The following is a 20,478-nucleotide window of genomic DNA, read 5'->3' on the forward strand; positions in this document are numbered from 1 at the left end:
TCTAATTTGTACCGTAGTTTTTCGGAATTTTTATAGGAAATGCATTTTGCTGGAATCAACAGTTTTTTTGTACTGACTATCATGCTTCAAATTGTTATTAAAGGAAGTAGTATGTAGATGTATTTTTAATGAAATGAAGCAGTTTGCGATGTGACATTATTACATTGTAGTAGTGTTATTTGCACATAAGCTGCTCAATAGACACATTTGCAATACTGATGTTCAATAACATACCATAATAATTTCACCAGATTTAGGCAGCACAGGCTTTTTATTTTTCCAAGAGCCCGAGAAAGACATAAATCCAATAATTATAGCTCGTAATACTTGATGAAAAAAGAGAGTGGTGTAAGGAGAACGTCTGACTTGAAAGTGAATAGTTGAAGAAGTCGAGGACGCCCAAAAAAGACATACAATGTATAATATAATAATGTTATATTATTTCCACCGTAAAAATGCATCTAGTTTTCACGTACACTGAAATTCACAACCTCAAAACTTAATCCTAAATCATTCATAATTCATTAAATACAATCGACAATATGGATTTGTTTCAGAATCCTGATGCAAATATTTAAAAAAAATCACTTTCAGCTTCACAAATCCCACAATTATAATATCAGAGTGCGGGCTAGTATTATAAAATATGGTGACCGGATAAATCATCAAAATGATAATTCATCACATCTTTAAGAAGTTATATAAAGTCATGGAAAGTGATGAACCCAAAAATTTATTAACTGGGTTAAGTAGGTCAGGTTAGGTTAGGTTAGGTTAGGGTAGGGTAGGTTTTTTAAATTTTCATCGTTTTTAATGACTTTATATCACTTTTTAAAGGTGTGTTGAATTGTCGATGTGTTGATTTATCATGGAACCGTTGCGTAGCTTGGTGGTCTAAGCATAGGTACCTAATAATTTTAATAACCATGTCACTGAATAAAGAAAAATTAATAAAAAAAATAGTTATAATTTAATTTAATTTATTTTTATTTTAACTATTCCTTGGCTTATTTATTTAGAGTAAGAAATATAAATTGCATTTTGATTTCGGAGATTATTTTGATTTTTTTTTTGAGTCGAAAAATAAATTATCTTATATTTCGTCACTGGTCACTGGTCTAAAAAACGTCATATATATTATTTTTAAGTCACCGATATCAAAATGTTTCAGGAATCGCTGGTTAAAATAAGTTTGGTAAAACCCAACACCTTTTATACTTACTGCGCTTTTTCATTTCTTTATAGAAAGGATTTTTAAATAAATTTACACTTCTATGTTAAAACGCCGATAAAATGCGAAATTGTCTAAATTTTTCTTCAAGTAGATAAATGTCGTTATATTACCATAATCCTTATTACAGGAACCAAATTTAGAGAGATAACAGACTGTACATTTACATACAAATTGAATTTTTGAGACAAAGGGTATTTTCAATTAGCTCATGTTATATTCATTGAAAGCATACGGTGCGAATCTTTTGACTCCAAAGTATTGTCTTATTTCTAAAATATCCACATTTTACGTAGGGATTAGAATATTTCAAGTCTCCTCACGTTCATTTTATTATTACCGACGACGCGCGACGTTCTAAAATTTGGGTACTTGGCACGCACAAAAGCGAAAATGGTTATCGACACCTAATAAAAAAATCACTAGTACTGTGACGAAGTTATTGTGACATTTATCTTACCTCTGTATTTTTTGGTAAAATCGTTTGATTTCAATGGCGATATTGAATGTTTGAATTGAAGTCTGCCTCTTTCGGTTTAATAAAACATTATTATTATTGATCTATCAAAACTTTCAGCGTTATACAAATAAAGCTTTCAAGAAAATGAAATTTGTACAATACCAACACAATGTGAGGATAGTACAGTATGCTGATACGTAAAAGTAGGGAAGGGATTGCAACCCTGAAAGTCAACCCTTATATTTATACATAACAAGTTTTGCAATAGGTAAGTTCGAAAGGCAGTTACCTATATGGAATTTAATGAAATATTTTAAGTATTAAGTTTATTTAAAACCAAATATATGGATAAGTACCTCATGCTGAAAAGCCTAAACAATTGTTTTGTTCCGGCATGTTAAACCAGGCAACCTATGTGAAAATAAATGGAAACTGAGTTAAGTACTTAATTACAAAATGTTACATTTAAATATTTTTAAGATTTTAAAGCAATAATGACGAATACCTGTAAACAACTAAATATTAATAATTCATAGCTATACAAAAATTGCTTTATTCTTGTTTATAAGAAAACTGATGGTTGTATGAAATAGAGAAATTTAAATTCAATCAAAGCTCATCAAAATAATTACAATAATTTATTTTATTAGTAGGTACTCCATCAATGATAAAACGCTAATAAGTGTTACCGAGGTAAATGATTTGGGTGTGCACTTTGATTTAAAACTAAATTTTATTATTCATTATGAAATAACACTTAATAAAACTTTGAAATTGTTGCGTTTTGTATTAAGAGTATACAGTCAATTAAAAAATATTTATAATATAAAAAACTGCACATGTCATAAGTTAGATGTCAAATCGAGTACATCTCAACTGTGTGGGCAGTTATGATATTCCTTGTCTCACGATGGAAATAATTGAAGATAAATTCTTAAAATTTATTAACTTTAGAATGGGTACTAGCTGTTTGGCCCGGCTTCGCCCGGGACCTTGATTCGGTGAGCGTAGAATTGCGTTGACATCTCTTTTTTGTTAGTTTCGGGACCTGTGATCGGATCGCCTTGCTGGACCATCTTCGCCTTGCCAAAATATAAATACACATTTAAGCGCACCGTAGGTGCACTGTTTCAGCAATACGCAAGGGTGTATTGCTTTGACGTTCGATGGTGTTGCATTCATACAGAATCGATCTGAAGCTTAAATTTTATTGCGGTTTGATTACGTTTAATAAAAAAAATCTTTATTTCCATATCACAGTATTTCTTACATAACTTGCTTATAAACAATGTTTGAAGTAGATTTTCTGGTATTCCAACTTCTGAGCCAGCAATATACAACTGACCGTGTGAAAAGCATAATTCTTTCAAATTAATGCCACAATATTTAATCGTTTGTCCTTGAGCCTTGTTGATGGTCATGCTATAGGCCAATTTGAAAGAAAACTGTAAACGTTTAACGCTAAATTTTAGTTCGGTAGATATAAGAGTGATTCGTGATATGACATTATCTTCGTCTCTGTGATGTTCTTTTTCAATTGTTTCACACATAATCGTGTACCATTGCATAATTTTGGCGTGTTGAGGCTTCGTAACACCATGATTGGTGAGCCGACTTTCAAGGTAATGAGGTGCGACGGCGTGCGAACTTGATTTGCTTTTTGTCGAAAAACTCTGGCTATTATATCATATGAATCGAAGGCTGCCTGTCCGTATTGTAATTCTTCTTTAATTACCAGCCATAAAGAATCGCACGTTAACATTATGAATAAATTGGTTCGACCGTGTTTTCTCACGTACATTGCGTCCTGTGCGTATTCGTGAATGTAACGCGAACTTCCCGTGAATATTGATGGCAAGATGACCGTTCTTCCCATGTCATCGACGTTGCCGTCATTTATTATAGTGTCCCTTAAATAAACGTATTTATCCGAGCGCAATTTTTGTTGTTATGGCAATTGTATAAATAGCAATTGTTCCATTTCAATTTTGGCATACATATCGACGAAGAATTGCTAAAACAATTGACGGCAGTTCACGACGTGGTTATACCCGCCATATTTTTATTTATTCATTCATTTAAATTTACACACAGTACAATATGTTATATACAAGATATAATGAAAATATATTTTGTGATTATTGATTATTGTACCTTATCAGGTCGAAATTATTGGTTCCTAACTAGGCAAATTGCCCGTTCCAAGAAACCAAAAAATATGTGAAAGTAAGTGTGTGATTTGTCTATGTCTATAATATATCTCATTAATGTTTTAATTTGTGATGTTTAATCGTTACAATCTTATGATAGAGTCGAACTTGAGCTGTTGTGTATGTTTCGAATGTGTATGAGCAATAATTAGAATAATGGGAGATATATATAGTGTGTGATTAGTCTATTTATTACGTGACGTTTTTTAACATTTTTTCACATTCTCCTCTGCCCAGTCCAATCAACCATTTAGTTATTATAATGTATGAAATATTAAAAGTTTTTATGTTTAATTCAGGGGGGATTTTGTTGTACAATTTAGGTCCCAAGTATGTGTGTGTCTTTTGGTACTTTGCCGTATTGCTCGTTGGGATCATAAGGTCATTTCTGGTGTGGCTTCTTGTGATGTGTTTATGGTCAATTTTATTAAAATTGTCTAGATTTTTATGTACATGGATAATAATCTTTTTTATATAGTTTTGACGAACATCAAGTACATTAAATTGTTTAAAGAGCTCATCGCTAGAGAACCTATATGGTTTGCGCATTATGACTTTAATTATTGATTTCTGGGCCTTCATAAGCGGATCTAGAATTGATCTTCCTGATGCTCCCCAGCCAATGCAACCATACATTAAGAGGGGGTTGCACAGTCCGAAATATATTTTTCTTAGATCTACTTGTCTAATTATGTTTCGCACTGCAAAGAAAATGTGAGTAAGTTTTCTTACCCTAGTTGTAAGATTGTCGATGTGATAATTCCACTTAAGATGATTGTCTATTATGACACCTAGGTACTTGATGTTTTTCACACATTCAAGATCTTCACAATTGCAGTTAGGTTCAGTATTATAGGAGTTACAGTCATGATTATGTGTTTTTATTGTGTGTGTTGTACTAGGTTGTCCCTTTATGGTTGAGCTGAATCTCATGTATTTGGTTTTAGAAGTGTTCAGTGTTAGTAGATTTTTGTTGAGCCATTGTTTTATCACGTTAATTCCACTTTCAGCAAGTTTGTGTGTGTCAGTCCAGTCATCTCCTTCAAAGATAGCTACCGTATCATCTGCGAATGTAATAATTTTACCACCGATTGGTAGCTCGCACAACTCATTGATATAGATTATAAATAGAAGGGGTCCCAATGTGCTTCCTTGTGGTACACCAAAGTTAGTGCCTAGTGAGTTACTCAAAGTTTTACCAGTTTTGAGTTGCTGGCTTCTACCTGCTAGGTAATTCTTTAGCCATTCGTATGGCATACCTACAATTCCAATATTTTGTAGTCTTTCGAGGAGTATTTTGTGAGAAATCGTGTCAAAAGCCTTGGCTAGGTCTAAGAATATTGCGATGTTTTTCTTTCCACGATCTATATTATTAGAAATATGTTCTGTGAGTTGTGCTATGGCGTCGTCCGTACCTCTCCCCGATCGAAAGCCGAACTGATTTTTGCTTAAAAGTTTTCTGTTCTCTATGTAATTACTTAATCTATTTTTAAAGATTTTTTCAATAATTTTTGAGATAGCGCTCAACAGAGATATTGGTCTATAATTGTTAACTTGGTTTTTGGGTCCACTTTTGTGGATTGGTACTACTATAGATTTTTTAAGATGATCGGGAAAAATCCCAGAGGAAAAGCTTTTATTGATAATGTTTGAAAGAGGCGTTGCTACATTGTGTTTAATGATTTTAAGTATAAATGTGTTTAGATTGTCAGGACCTTTAGAGTGTGTAGTGTTAAGACTGTCAATGATTTTTAAAACCTCTTCGTTTGTCGTAGGTGTGAGTTTAAATGAAAAAGGATTTTGTTTTGATTCTATTGACAATGCCAGTGAGTCTTCAGTTTCCTTGGTGACACTTAAGATGTTTTCTGCAAGCTTAGACCCAACCATCGTAAAGTATTGGTTTGTGTGGCACGCAATTATGTCCGAATCAATGATGGATGTATTCCCAATTTGTAATTCGTAAATATTGAGTTCAGTTTTATGTTTAGTGTATGTAATTTGTTTAACGATTTTCTACATATTTTTGCTAGATGTATCTCGGTCGAGTTGTTGCTTATAGTTGTTGCTTATATCTGACCATAATTCGGCAAGCATAAAATTGCATCGACGTTACTCTTTTGTTAGTTTCTGCACTTGGATCGGATTGACTTGCTGCATGCTAAATTGGAAACAGTCTTCGCCTTGTCAAAATATCAGCAGATATTGTAGCGCACGTAGCTGCGATGTGTATCAGCACACTGGAGTGTTCTCGGCGTTAAAAGATGTTGTCTAACTTGTTACATTAATTATTGACGATTACTACTGCGATTATTCATTGATTTGAGGTGCATTGAATCTCTTATCATGCTCATCGGTTATTGTAACAATCGGCTGAATGTGTTTTCAACAACGAATGTGATTTCTAAATGTCGAGTTCTCTCCATTTTTTTACAATTGGAGAAAAAAAAATAGCAAAAATATGATTACCGTTTTTAACAACATTTTTTAAGTTTGATATTAAAATGTTACTATATATCTGTTTCTAAAACAGTATTTTTTTACGGAAAAATAATTAATAAGAAATATAAAGCGTATTTGAAATACACAGAAAACATTACAAACTGAACAAAAGCGATGAAAGTACTGAAGGGTTAAAATCAGCTGTCGGTAGATAATTGTTTCGACAACTCCAATACGGAATAACAACAGTATACTCTTTGAATTTGGGTAATTGGAGGGGACCCACCCTTTCCCAAAGACTGTGTAAGGAAACTGATTGTTTAACCTACTTAGCGGCACACATCAGGACTCTATAATTTTGGAAAAATAAGCTATAAATTTATTTGTTAAACGAATCTAGACTCTTCAACATCCCTGCATTTATGATTGTTAGTAAAAAATAATTTATTCATACTTGCATTCATAGTAGCTCAAAATTATGACGTGTTCGCCTAATAGTTTAGCGTCTAAAGTGAAATAATATAGAAAGTAATTAATATTTACAATAATGTGCATGATTAAAAAAAAATCCATTTGTAGAACATTTAGGCACACTTCACACTACATCTTAAATGTACTCTTTATAACATTTTAGATATAACCAATGAAAAGCTGCCAGGCTTTCTAGTTTCTTTAATATGCGTCAGTATTTCATTGAATATCTTGATGCCTTTAAAATAGAGATTTACGAGAGGCTTTCAGGGATACAAAGTCTTCGATTTGTTTTTTTTTGTCGCTTACATCTGTACGAATAAAATAAAATATTAATATTAATTTCATTGGGATAAAACAAATATCCGAAAACTGACGACATTTAGACAGGTCATATTTATGATCTAACGGTTACAAGATTCCGTCTACTATCGTTAAAAACAATTTTTTTCCGCATATGAAACAAATAATGCATTCACTTGAAATCTACATAATTTGATGTACGCCCTGTTATGGGTCAATTTATCAATTAAGATGATATTTTTGTCTGTCGTATGATCCTAGGATATTATTTTATTACTGGTTTTTAACCCTATACGAGATGTACCTACTGAAATGATTAGGACTTTGGTCATGTTTGGGGATCATTTGTTAAAGGTTAGTATTTTAAGGAAGTACATAGGAGTGAAATGTACCTATATAAGAAAAAGTTAGCACATATTGCCAGTTCATTCCGGAGTCTGAAGTGTTGAATGTTGAAATGATTGTCTTCAGGAAGAAAATATTATCTGTATACAAATGCAGGGCACGCTTTCGGCCTGCTTCTAGACTACTCATATTCAAGGCATAAATTTATCAAAGCAACTAACCCTTTTCATATTATTAAAATCATAATAATTGCCGTCACCTATGTCTAATACGACTAAGTATTCTCACAAGCGTAACAGATCATTTCTTCTAGAAAGGGCAATCCATCAAACCGTAAACCATGTACGTCGTATTAATATAGTCGGAACTCTTGCGGTACCTATTCAAAATATAAACTCATTAATGGACGCGTAACTAAGTTTAGGAAAATATTATACACTTCGATTACCAATTTATTCTGAGCTTTTACAAATAAAAGTACTCCGCGTTGTTAAATAAAACCTTACAATAACATTGTGATTTGAGTAAGTGTAATAATTTGTCACCTACCATTGAATATCAAATTTACTTTGAAATATTGTCAAAGTATGTACTTTTGGTGCCGTAATAATACGGTAAGTAATGTATTTGACTTTTTTCCAGATTTCGAGTATTTGCCTAGTTTAGTAGTCATTCAACCCTATGTAAGGTGAACAAAAGGGAAAAAATATTGTTACAGCGTTATTGCTGTAGATAAATTCACAATAAGCACGTAAACAAACACGATACTTGTTATGATAGTGGTAACAGTTTCGATATGGTCAGTGGTTCAAGTTTGTAAAGATGTGGCATCAAACAATAAGGACAATCTACGCGCATTGCGATAGCCTTTCTGCTCCAGACCCGAATGGCAGGACAGACATAACCGACGAAAAACTGCAAGATTTTAGCTTCCTTAAAAATTAAAGGTAGTTCATTGAACAATTTAAGCCTTTATTAAAAATTATATGGCGACCATCAATAAAGTAACCCTGCTCTGGGTACCAGGACATAAAGGTATTGAGGGCAACGAACGGGCTGACGAACTAGCAAGGAAAGGGGCGAAAGCACCACTTGCGGGATCCGAGCCGGCCGTAGGAGTAGCAGCTTGCCACACCAAACTACATATCAAGAGGTGGGTCAAATCCCAACACTGGAAGGAATGGAAGAAGGCACCTGAAATGAGGCAATCTAAAGTACCTACTCATAAACGGACCAGACCCTAACCGAACCAGGCAACTACTCGATATGGACAGAAACTCACTGAGGGAACTGGTAGAACTATTAACGGGACACTGCCATCTCAGGAGACACATGCAACTGTTGGGAGTGGAAAACACCAACATCTGTAAAATGTGAAGAGGTGGAAGAGACTCCAATTCACCTATGGTGCCAATGTCCCGCTCTGCTGGGAATAAGGCTCAGATACCTGGGAAGACACAGTGTGGAACCAGAAGACATCGCCACATATCCAATGACAGCCCTGGTGAACTTCATAAAAGGGACCGGGTTACTGGCAAGGGAATGAGGTAAAATGGGAGACAGTACAATGGGCCTATGGCCTAAGTGCTCGCGGGGAACGTAAGTAAACCGCCTCCGACTTAATTATAATAATATATAACAAACATGAGCTTAATATCAGACAAACTAATTTTGGTTCGAATATTTGATGAACCTTAGTTATTCCTGGGTGAAAACTAGTTCAATGGCGTTCTCACATTGGCGTTGAAGTTGTGTCATTTTCAAAATTGTAACTGATTATTCAAAGAATTCAGGCAAGCGATAAAGTGCCTAAAATATAGTTTTTTTACAGAATATTATTTTAGTTGCCATTTTTTAAATTTTAAGTCATTTTCAAGATGATCTCAATTTCTTCGTTGCGAAAGTTTTTTTAACATTGGCTCCACGCAGGTGGCCGGGAAAAGGTAATTCCCTCAGGGCCTATGTCATCTGTTAGGATGCTGCGCCGAGGTTTTTTTAGGGAATGGAAGGAGACGTAGAAATAAGAATCTGGGGGTCAATGTGTCTAGGAGTGACGGACGTTTGAATCCATCCCTCCCACTGCGGTGCATGGGACGACAGAGAGTACGGCTGGAGAGGGCAAAAGGTCTCCCTCAACCTGTCTCTTCCGATCCGACACGCCACGCAGTAGGTGGACTGACGCATCCACTGCCAAGACCTAGACAAACCTGACTCGATGAACCCGGATACCCCTGCTAAGTCACCAAACGTAGCGAACTACTTGGGGTGACTTATAGCAGGGGTGTTGACTATCTAATAAATGGTTCCCGGGCGACGGTACCCATACACGCCTCTCAATAAATAAAATTTTAATATAGAATTGTTTTTACTTGAATGTTGTATTACGTTTGACGTTGTTTAATAAGTCTCTAAATATTGTTTACACATTTAATTTTTCTATGTAAATACTCATCCTATAAATACGAGCTCCTGGAACTCACCTTAAGGAGTAGTAGAATAATTAGGAAAAAATATTATATAATTTTGTCTGCTGTTATAATTTGAAATGTTTTATTATTTTGTAATAAATAAAATAATATAGATTAGAATAGTCTCAGTTTGTTGAAGAATTGTATTAAACTATACGCTATTTTAAAAAGAATAACTAATAAATAACTTTGAGGTGAAGAGTATCTACAATAAATATAATGTTGATATACGGATTACCGAGCAGCTAACTTATATGTAATTGTAGGTGCCTATACGGATTGCCGAGCAGCTAGCTAATATGTAGGTGCCTTTATAGATTACCGAGCAGCTAGCTAATATGTAGTTGCCCATACGGATAACCGAGCAGCTAGCTAATATGTAGATGCCTATACGGATTACCGAGCAGCTAGCTAATATGTAGGTGCCTATACGGATTACCGAGCAGCTAGCTAATATGTAGTTGCCCAAACGGATTACCGAGCAGCTATCTAATATGTAGGTGCTTTTATGGATTACCGAGCAGCTAGCCAATATGTAGTTGCCCATACGGATTACCGAGCAGCTAGCTAATATGTAGTCGCCAATTCGGATAACCGAGCAGCTAGCTAATATGTAGGTGCCTATACGGATTACCGAGCAGCTAGCTAATATGTAGTTGCCCATACGGATTACCGAGCAGCTAGCTAATATGTATTTGCCCATACGGATAACCGAGCAGCTAGCTAATATGTAGGTGCCTATACGGATTACCGAGCAGCTAGCTAATATGTAGTTGCCCATACGGATTACCGAGCAGCTAGCTAATATGTAGGTGCCTATACGGATTACCGAGCAGCTAGCTAATATGTAGTTGCCCATACGGATAACCGAGCAGCTAGCTAATATGTAGGTGCCTATACGGATTACCGAGCAGCTAGCTAATATGTAGTTGACAGTAAATTCAAGCTTTGGACAAAGACACTACCAATACCATGCTATAAAAGCTTTCAACAGTGTAAAACTTGAATTTAAAAAAAAAAAAACGCACCTTGCGCCACAATACGAAGTATGTCAAAAAAATACAAATAAATAGTAGTATTATCTGTGTGTAAGGATAGAACGGCCAACCTTATGATTCCAGAGATAGCCTCATTTTTAATGTCAGCGCCATACAATTTTTTCTTAAAAAAATTATAACTCCTTCATTTGTACACGCAATTGCTTCGTACGACATTTTATAGCATACTAATGATCAGCAGAATCCATTTCTAGGCAAAAAAATACCCTTGAAAATTCAAGTCTCTATGTCTATGAAAGGCGATTTTCAGCCCACTGTGCGGCGCCCCGGCAAATATTGTCATCAATGAATAAATATTACAGTTAAAGATTTCATTCATCAAGTTACTCCAAAAATAATTAATATTTTCAAATTCCTTGAAAATTCGCTTACCACGTCTGATTAGCACGGAAGTAAGTAAATTTGAAAAACTCTAAATGTTAATTTTTTATTTTAGTGTATTGGGGAAACAAACAGTTTTACAATTTTATAAAAATAATTACATTTTACATGTTGAATTAACCAGTGATATTTCCACATAAAATAATAATCACTTAAGCAAAAAAAAAACAATTTCCGCTTACATAACAAGTAAGTATTTTTGATAAACATTAAATGTACTGAATCGATGAAATTTAGTGGTTGCCCCAGATTTACTGTCAAACCAAACGGTCATTATTAAGACACTTATTAATAATGTATTACTTTATCAACTGAGTGTTATAACACACTGGATCAGTTTAACTACCTTTCTAAGGTGGGACGGAATTTTAATGCCGTCTTGAATACTACTTTATAATCTTGGCGATAATCATTAGTATTCATCGAAAAATATACAAACCGAAGTGCCATAGAATAAACATTAATTTATGATAATATAAAATAACGCCACTCAGTAACAAGATGAAAGCATTGATATTGATTGCTTGAATATTATGAGCAATGGTATGTCCTTATGTTTTACTTGAAGATAAAAAAAACCTGTTCATAGTAGGTTATTGCACTTTTGGTTGTTGACCAGCTCAGGAATATTTTAGTTCTGGTCTGTGCAGTCAGCAGTAATGACTGTGTGGAGTTTATTACAATATTGTTGTTTACATCGCGGATAGTGAATTTTTCGCTGAATAGTAATGGAACGTCTAATGGAACCAGATTGTATAATTCAATTATTCGCTTTCAGCACATTGTTTACAGACAAAATAGAATTATTACTTTTACACATTACCTTTTTTATGTGAACACCCCACAAGACTCCCAACTGCTCCCAACCGTCTGGGCCTAGTGGGATGATGAAATCGCTGATTTGGGTATGTTGTGAGGCTGAAGGTAGTGAAGAGGGAAGTGATATGGAGAAGAGGACAGTGGGAGAGTACCTGGCTATTCAGATTCGGTTACTAAACACGGCTGAAGCCATTTCAAGCAACGTTTCAATTCTGAATGGTAGTATGACACTAGGGCGATACTGAGAGTATCTTCCGCTCTGAAAAGTGCCACAAGTATACTACATGTTATTTTAAATCAATAAATTGTGATCAAAAACAATATCTCCTTTATTTACATTTTTTTTTTCGTTTAATGTAAAAAATTCTATTCTTAACAACTTCCCATAGCCAACTCATTCTTGCAAATTTTGGTAATTACTGCGTTTTTAGTTACGACGGCAGTGTAGTGGAGTAACTAAACGATTTATTATATATTTGTACAGCGCCCTTGAGGTGATTTTGCACAAAAATGGCACTATATAAATCATCCAAATATTATTATTATAACAAAGGTGAGCTTCATAACGTAACAAATAAAACGAATAACTTTTCGAATTTCAAATACTACATAATGTATAAAAAAACGACCGGCCAGAGATAATTGTATAACGTAAATTAAAAAAAGTAATTTAATATTCCGGCAAAATAGTTAAAAAAGCATAAATTATTTATTCATGTATTATTATTTTACTTTACCTAAACTAACTTATCCTCATAACCTAACCTATCCTTATCTAACCTTACCCATCATAACCTAACCTAACCTAACCTCACCTAACCTAACCTCTCCTTACCTAACCTAACCTATCCTAAACTAACCTATTCTAAATTAACCTAACCTATCCTAACCTAACCTAACTTACCCTAACCTATCCTTACTTATTCGAACCTAACCTAACCTAACATAACTTAACCTAACCTATCCTCACCTAACCTAACCTATCTTACCTTCGTCATCCCATACAACAAAAGCAAATTTTCATTTTACATAAAATGCTTACAATAAAAATGACCTATATGCAGTAAGTTTCCTTTTATGGTAATTAAGGTAAATCAAAAGGTTTTATTTAAAAATAATCATATTAAGCGTGGCCAACGATCCCAAATAATTACCATTACTACTGTGGTGGGATATGATAAAAGATGTATTATAGTTTAAGGTAAAGGTTACGAATTCCGCTTCACGGAAAATACGCAATATTTCACTTTCAAATAAATGGATTTAGCTTTATTAATTCAAAACATGATTTATCATGTCGGGGGAGACGGAAAAATACGCACTTTTAATTTTAATTTCGTTTATTAAGTCACTTACGCGATATGTCACACGAGATTTCAAAGAAACAAGATAATGTGACATTTGCCGGAATTACCACAACTAGTTATTTACCTAGCCAGTGCGCGGGTTAGGTACAGTACCTACCTACGAACTAATTCAGTTAAAGAAAATAAAATCTTGAAAATATTATATTAATATATATAACCTAACCTAATCTAACTGTGATTTTCTATAGCAAAAAATGCCCCTTTAATAACGCCTGCTCGCGTCCCCTTTAGAGTTATATCCCAGTTTTCAAGTAGTTTGTGGGCTACGCTAGGTTTGTATAGACTGGTTTGTGATTTCATTCTAATACCTATTTTCCACGTTATAACCTAACCTAACCTAAACTACCTAAACGGAATACTTTTAATCACATTTTATTCTATTTGTTTGTTATTCGGGTTATTTTATTTAATTATATGTTGATTATTTGTTATAAATAATACATTGACTTACATATTAATATGGATTAATTATACACGATGATATTATTTATTTTATATGGCAATACTAAATTTTTTTTGGTTGGCAGCAGTTTCTGTGAAATATTTTGTAGGTATGAATTACGATATTATGAATATAATCCAACTCTTGATATGAATATAGTCGCCGTCGGAGGCGCCGCATACTAATTGACATATCGCGTAAGTGACTTAATAAACGAAATTAAAATTAAAAGTGCGTATATTTCCGTCTCCCCCGACATAATAAATCATTTTTTGAATTAATAAAGCTAAATCCATTTATTTGAAAGTGAAGTATTGCGTATTAAGAGTGAAGCGGAATAGGAGAAAATTAATAAATATTTTTTTTGCATGTTTTTTTTTTTGCACTACTTACAGCCCTCAATGCTCGCTAGTTCGAAGCCGAACCTCGCTAATTGAACACAAACGCTTAGACCTCTACGAATACTCAGAGCGTCGTAATACTTACCTTCTGGCTTAAAACATATTTTCTTTTTCAATTGGAATTCTCTATTTCTAGATTAAAAGCGCAAATATATTTGAACACATGACACAAAATGTTAATATTTTCTCAAATTCCTCAGAAATGAAAGGAAATGTCACGTTCAATTTATTAGTTGCAAACGAATTTTTAGAGAACATACTTCAAATCGAAAATTGGCAATTGTTACGCCTCAGGAACTGAATGATAAGATGAAATAAATTGATTTCACCAAAAATTTTCTAAGAAATAGCACCAGAAAAGTGAACATATTATTGTATCTAACTTCAGAAACCTGTTCAGCGTTTTCACGTAACTAACGCACGGTACACAAAGTGACAGTGTTTTATTTAATTTTAAAGAGAGTTTACATAAATAAAAAGAGCCCAAAAAACTTTATTTTTTTCCATTTGAGCATTTTTTTTGTTCTCCTAGTTATTATCGGAAAATAAAGGGCTAAAAAAAATTTTTAGTATGGTCTACGATTCGAAGCATTTAAAAAACTTTAAGCACCTGATCTTTACCTGAAATTTCAAATTTTACGTAACCCTTATGCAACGGGTCAGATATTTGCAAATTGTTACCTTGAAACGGCGTGAATTATATTATTAGTGTTGCAAATTATTAATGTACAATTTAATTGCTCTGCAATCTGACGATTTAAAAATTGTGTTATAAGACCAATTGTTTTACACATTAGTTAAAAAAATAATAACAGCAAAACAACTAGTTATTAATGTAGAAATAAATGAATTAATTTGAATATACCTCAAACATACAGCTCTTCCGGAAATATTCAGTCACGGAATAGTAATGGTAACGTTTATCGTAAAACTTAAATATTAAATTTTAAAAACGTACTTTTTCAGATAATATTAAAACATGCAAACTTTTTTTTTCTCAGCAGATTTAAGATACACCAATCATATATCCTCCCATTTTAAAGAAGATTTTTTTTGCTATACTGTAGCGGCCAACACTACTCGACTCCGATTTGGATAATATGTATCCAGAGCAACATAAATATATAAGTATTATATTAATGGTAATAGAGGTTTAGTGTTAAATAATGTTGGTTCTGAGAAATAAATAAGATTAGTGAAAAATAGTGAAGGGATAAACATGAAGACAAAGAGAGAGAAAATAGTGAAAAGATAGACATGAAGACAAAGAGAAAGAAAATAGTGAAAGGATAGATATGAAGACAAAGAAAGAGTAAAAATATTTTAGTATTGAATGATTTAGCGAATTGATTACCCATTAATTAATTACATGAGTATTATTATTATTCTTTTTAAGGGTCCTGGGTTCGAGTCCTAGATGTGACCGTATCCTTTTCTGATTTTTCTGTTTCAGATTTTCGTTTAGAAATCGCTAATATTGTCTTAAAAAATTAAAAAATATGGAGTTTTTTATAAAATCACAATCAAAATGCAAATCGATTTGAAGATTAAATAAGAAAATTTTCTTGGAGGGTTTCTTTACGACATCAAGTCAAAAAGTCTTAAGGACTCTTCATGGTATGCTCTCCTTTCCTGTTGCTTTATTACGTATTGTAGGCTAATTCTATATTTATGGCTGTGAAGTGGAGAGTTCACTCGTGTGCAAACATTTTATGGTGACACTTGGGTGATATTTATTGACCAAATCTAAGTTAGTACTTATAACTAAGTGCCTCTTTCACGCCTTTTTATTTTCTTATATTTCAGTTCATGGTTTGAATGAATAGCTACAAAACATAACTTTTTTCAGATGAAGTGTTGAATGTAGTGCACTCACACGGCATTTTAAAAATGTTTTTATTCTAGAAAAAGGGGATGAACCAAAATAAGATAACACAAGATTAGAACTTCGAACCTTTTGTGATGGTCGTGATTTTGAAGTAGGTACTTTTGAATCATAATACAGACATATGTCTAGAGTGGTTGTCGAAAAGCATGTCAAAAACTGTATTCAAATATATTTTATGAATAAAGAAAAAAAAAAAATATGCCCGTTGAATTTAAATCATTTTATGTTACTGTTCTGGTTAATTTAATCCTTCGATGGTATTATGGACGTTTTTTTCTTTAAAATTCCTAATTTTTTTGTCTCATTTCTTTAAAGAATTTATAAATTAGATCATATTTCTGCCCCCATGGAAAAGGCTCAGTTCAGTGAGATGGTTTATATTAAAAAAAATCTGCACCTCTAACAGTGTATTTTTGGTTAATAAACAAAAAAACAAAATAAAAAAAACAGGCGATTCGCATGGTTTAACGATGAGCTTTGTTGCTGCTATTGCCTTTAGTACCTTTTAAAGTTTATTTTTGCTTTATAAATGTAATTTTGCTTTAATATTATAAAAATATGTTCTTTAAAAGTACTTTGAAATGTTTAGCATGATTTTAAAATAATAAAAGAATTAAATTGTATTAAATATAAAAACAAAGAAATCTGTAGCAATGCTACACTAGTTTTAGAAAATAATTATTATTTTTATGGGGGTGATTTTCGTAGTGTCACCAGTATGAAAATGTATTTTTATACGTTTTTTTATTTATTTGGATATTAACAGTACATTTTACTACAAGTTATATGGTTCTTAATTGAATTATACATAGTTAATATACCTATTAATTAATTTTGCAGGTATGAGTAGTGATAACAAAAAATACTAAATAGGAAGAAGGTTTGTAGAGAGTGGTATTGTTAATATCGTAGGTATGAGTAGTGATAACAAAAAAAAATACTAAATACGAAGAAAGTTTGTGTAGAGTGTTATTGTTAAAATCATAGGTATTAGTAGTGATAGCAAAAATACTAAATATGAAGAAGGTTTTATGGAGAGTGGTATTGTTAATATCGTAGGTATGAGTAGTGATAACAAAAAAAAATACTAAATAGGAAAAAAGTTTGTGTAGAGTGGTATTGTTAAAATCGTAGGTATGAGTATTGATAACAAAAAATACTTAAGAGTGGGTTATAGGGCAGAATGGTGATTTGCTGGAAAACGGCTTAATACTACCTTTCGTATGCCATTCTCAGACTTCATATTATTTGTTACCAATTAATGGACTATTATTTTTCAGTCTGTTTATTTTTTTTTTAGTTGTTGTAGGCATTCGACCATAAAAAATAAAAACATTGATACAACAACAACAACCATACAACCCACTTTTAAAACTTGGATCTATGATTATCGCGTTAATAACGGCTTTACACAATATTTTTAATTTAAAATATGTATATAATACACACATCTGTAGAAATACGGCCTCTTATTATCGTTATGCTGTCTGTGGATATTAACATTTAAATAAATACTTCATTTTGCACCAATATTTCAACACATTTCACATTTTTTTACTTATTCCGGGATGGAAGCCCCCGGTGATGGCGGTGAAACTATATGCTCCCTGTTTTACGGCGTATATATTTCGAAAATGCCATCAAAATGTTTCATTAATGGGTCTAAAAGTAGAATACCGACTCACTCAAGGAATTGCAATAATCTAAGGAAGCTACAGAAACAGTAAGTACTCACAAATTCTCTTTTTCATGTAAATTTGACGTATTGTATTTTTTCAAGTGTCAAATTTTTTAAAAGGCGTAAAATACAACATTTAATAAGCGTTCCTTTTCCTAACGGTTAGCACGAACGTCATGATGTTTACTGGCGGCATCTGTATGCAAGTGTGTGTTAGAGAATTCATTGTCTTTACGCGCTCTGACTAAGTGGGAGAGTGAACGTTTTTTCATATGGCACGTTTGGTAACTAAACCAAAAATTACCATCTCACCCCAGATCATTTGTTGGTTTGGTAAAATCGGACGTTTTAAGTGAAAACAAGTCAAGTTTTTCACTGTTCCTACCTTACATGGTAAGGGGTATTAACACGTTGAACGCCATTGTGGAAATGAAGAAACATTACCATTTTAAATTTGAAAAAAAAATACTCAGATGGCATCGGCGACCATCAAAACGTATTCCTTTTTTTTTACCAAAATTTTCCATGAAAATCAAGAAAATTAACTGCGGTCACCGGTGACCGTCATGGCACTATGGGAGAAAAATGACGATTTTCGTTCTGAGGAGTAAACAAGTTTATTACCGTTTTTTATCTTTAGATTAAACAGATAAAAAAATCTTTTTAAGGAAATTAACAATACCATCGCCTTTTTGCGTATAAACACACAACCATTCACACGTTGTCAAATCAAAGATATTCTATCTATGTGTTGTGTTGTAAAGTTCCAAACAATAATATTATTTTTCTCTTTGTAGATCAATATATGATTTATCCATGGCAGCCGGAAAAAATACTCCAAACAAAGTATGCTTAAAGTAACGAATAAATGTAAAAAGATTATTGTTTAGTTGTACTAAATAACACAGAATAATTTAAAAATATATATAAATAAAAAAATAAAATTTCTTTTATTTCTCGAGATCAATTTATCAATGATGTTATTCATATGTATAGATATTCTATCAAATATAAAATTGAGAAATTTACCAAATAAATCCACCTTCGATTTTCTCGAAAACGAAAGCTCAAATAAAAAAAGTCATGACCCAAAATTGACAGTAAATGAAAGGTTATTCACAAGTTATCCTTTTATAGGACAACTTTTTTTTAAACGATACGCCCTTAATGGTTTTATTTATGTATTTTATATTCATTTTGATGAACAGAAAAAAACTTTTTTTTGCTTAGCTTTTTTGAAATTTTCGATTTTCCAGCGAGTTTTTTTCTGACCGGTGTCCATTTAAAAAAAAATGATATAAAATTATTGTTTTCATTACAAAACGACAGGTTTGTAAGGAAAAATGTACTTTTATTTATTTGCGTTACAGGGGAATAACTGCTTTGATAATTTTATAGAGAAACTGACCAGGACGCGATTTTCGTAAATTTACTCAACTTGTGCGAACTTCGGGCGGTTGGTTCGATTCAAGACCTCTGTGCGTTACCTCAGAATAATTACAACCCAAGGGTTTATAACTTGTAAACATAAAGAAATATAAACCTTAATGTTGCAGGTCTCAAAACTATCCGTTTTTAACTTATGACCTATAAATGGTTTTACCGTTTATAGTGTTTATACCACGAGTTTCCGAACACCATGTAAACTATATGTATCGGAAATGTTCAACACTAATGACAACAGCAAGTGAATGATGAAACATTTATAAAAAATGTCCAATTAAATGCTTTATCAAAATAGTAGGTTCTGCAAATAAGTCATTCCTTTTTACTAAGTTGTTTGTTTTACTTAATATTTCACATTCATATTATACGTTCATTGCTTTGCGACAAACGCACATGTGACGTTATATTTTAACAAGCTCATTAATGTACAACTACCGCCCTCTAGTGACAAAAAAATGAAGACATTTTGACAGTTTGCGAAATTTCGCTATCATATAACAAACGCTTAATAGGAAGAAGGTTTTTGGAGAGTGGAAGAGTAGCAATTTTACGTAGTGAGTATATTATGTTGTGATCGTGCGAGTGGTTGGTGAGTTATTGCTGCATTAGTGTTGTTGGCTTCCATATGAAAAACCGTAGTATGCTTGATACGTTTCATTGAAATATTTGAACCATTGACAGATTATAATTTGGGACTATCCATTTTATTATTTAGCAGATAACATAGAAACAATAGATCTAATAATGTTCGTATTTTTTGTAAAGTTAACATTTTATTTGAAGTTTTGTTGAATTTCTTATAGTTAATGTTTCTGAAATTTATTATGTACGCTTTCTATTAAATCCATGTACTATTACTTATATTAAGATTCCATATTGTGGAAGCATAATCTAAACAATTTGTGTGAGTATTACCAACTTACACACGTTGAATTTTTGGAATGTAATTTTATAGATAGGCAAATAAACCAATTAAATCAGAATCGGGACTGGATGAGTGGTTAACAAATGTGTAACTCTAAGATTAACATATCACATGTCATTAGTCTGTTCATTTTCAATAGAACATTT

Source organism: Hesperophylax consimilis, chromosome 2 (genome assembly GCF_061612785.1).
Source record: "Hesperophylax consimilis isolate HC1 chromosome 2, BYU_Hcon_1.0, whole genome shotgun sequence".
NCBI classification, from domain to species: Eukaryota; Metazoa; Arthropoda; class Insecta; order Trichoptera; family Limnephilidae; genus Hesperophylax; species Hesperophylax consimilis.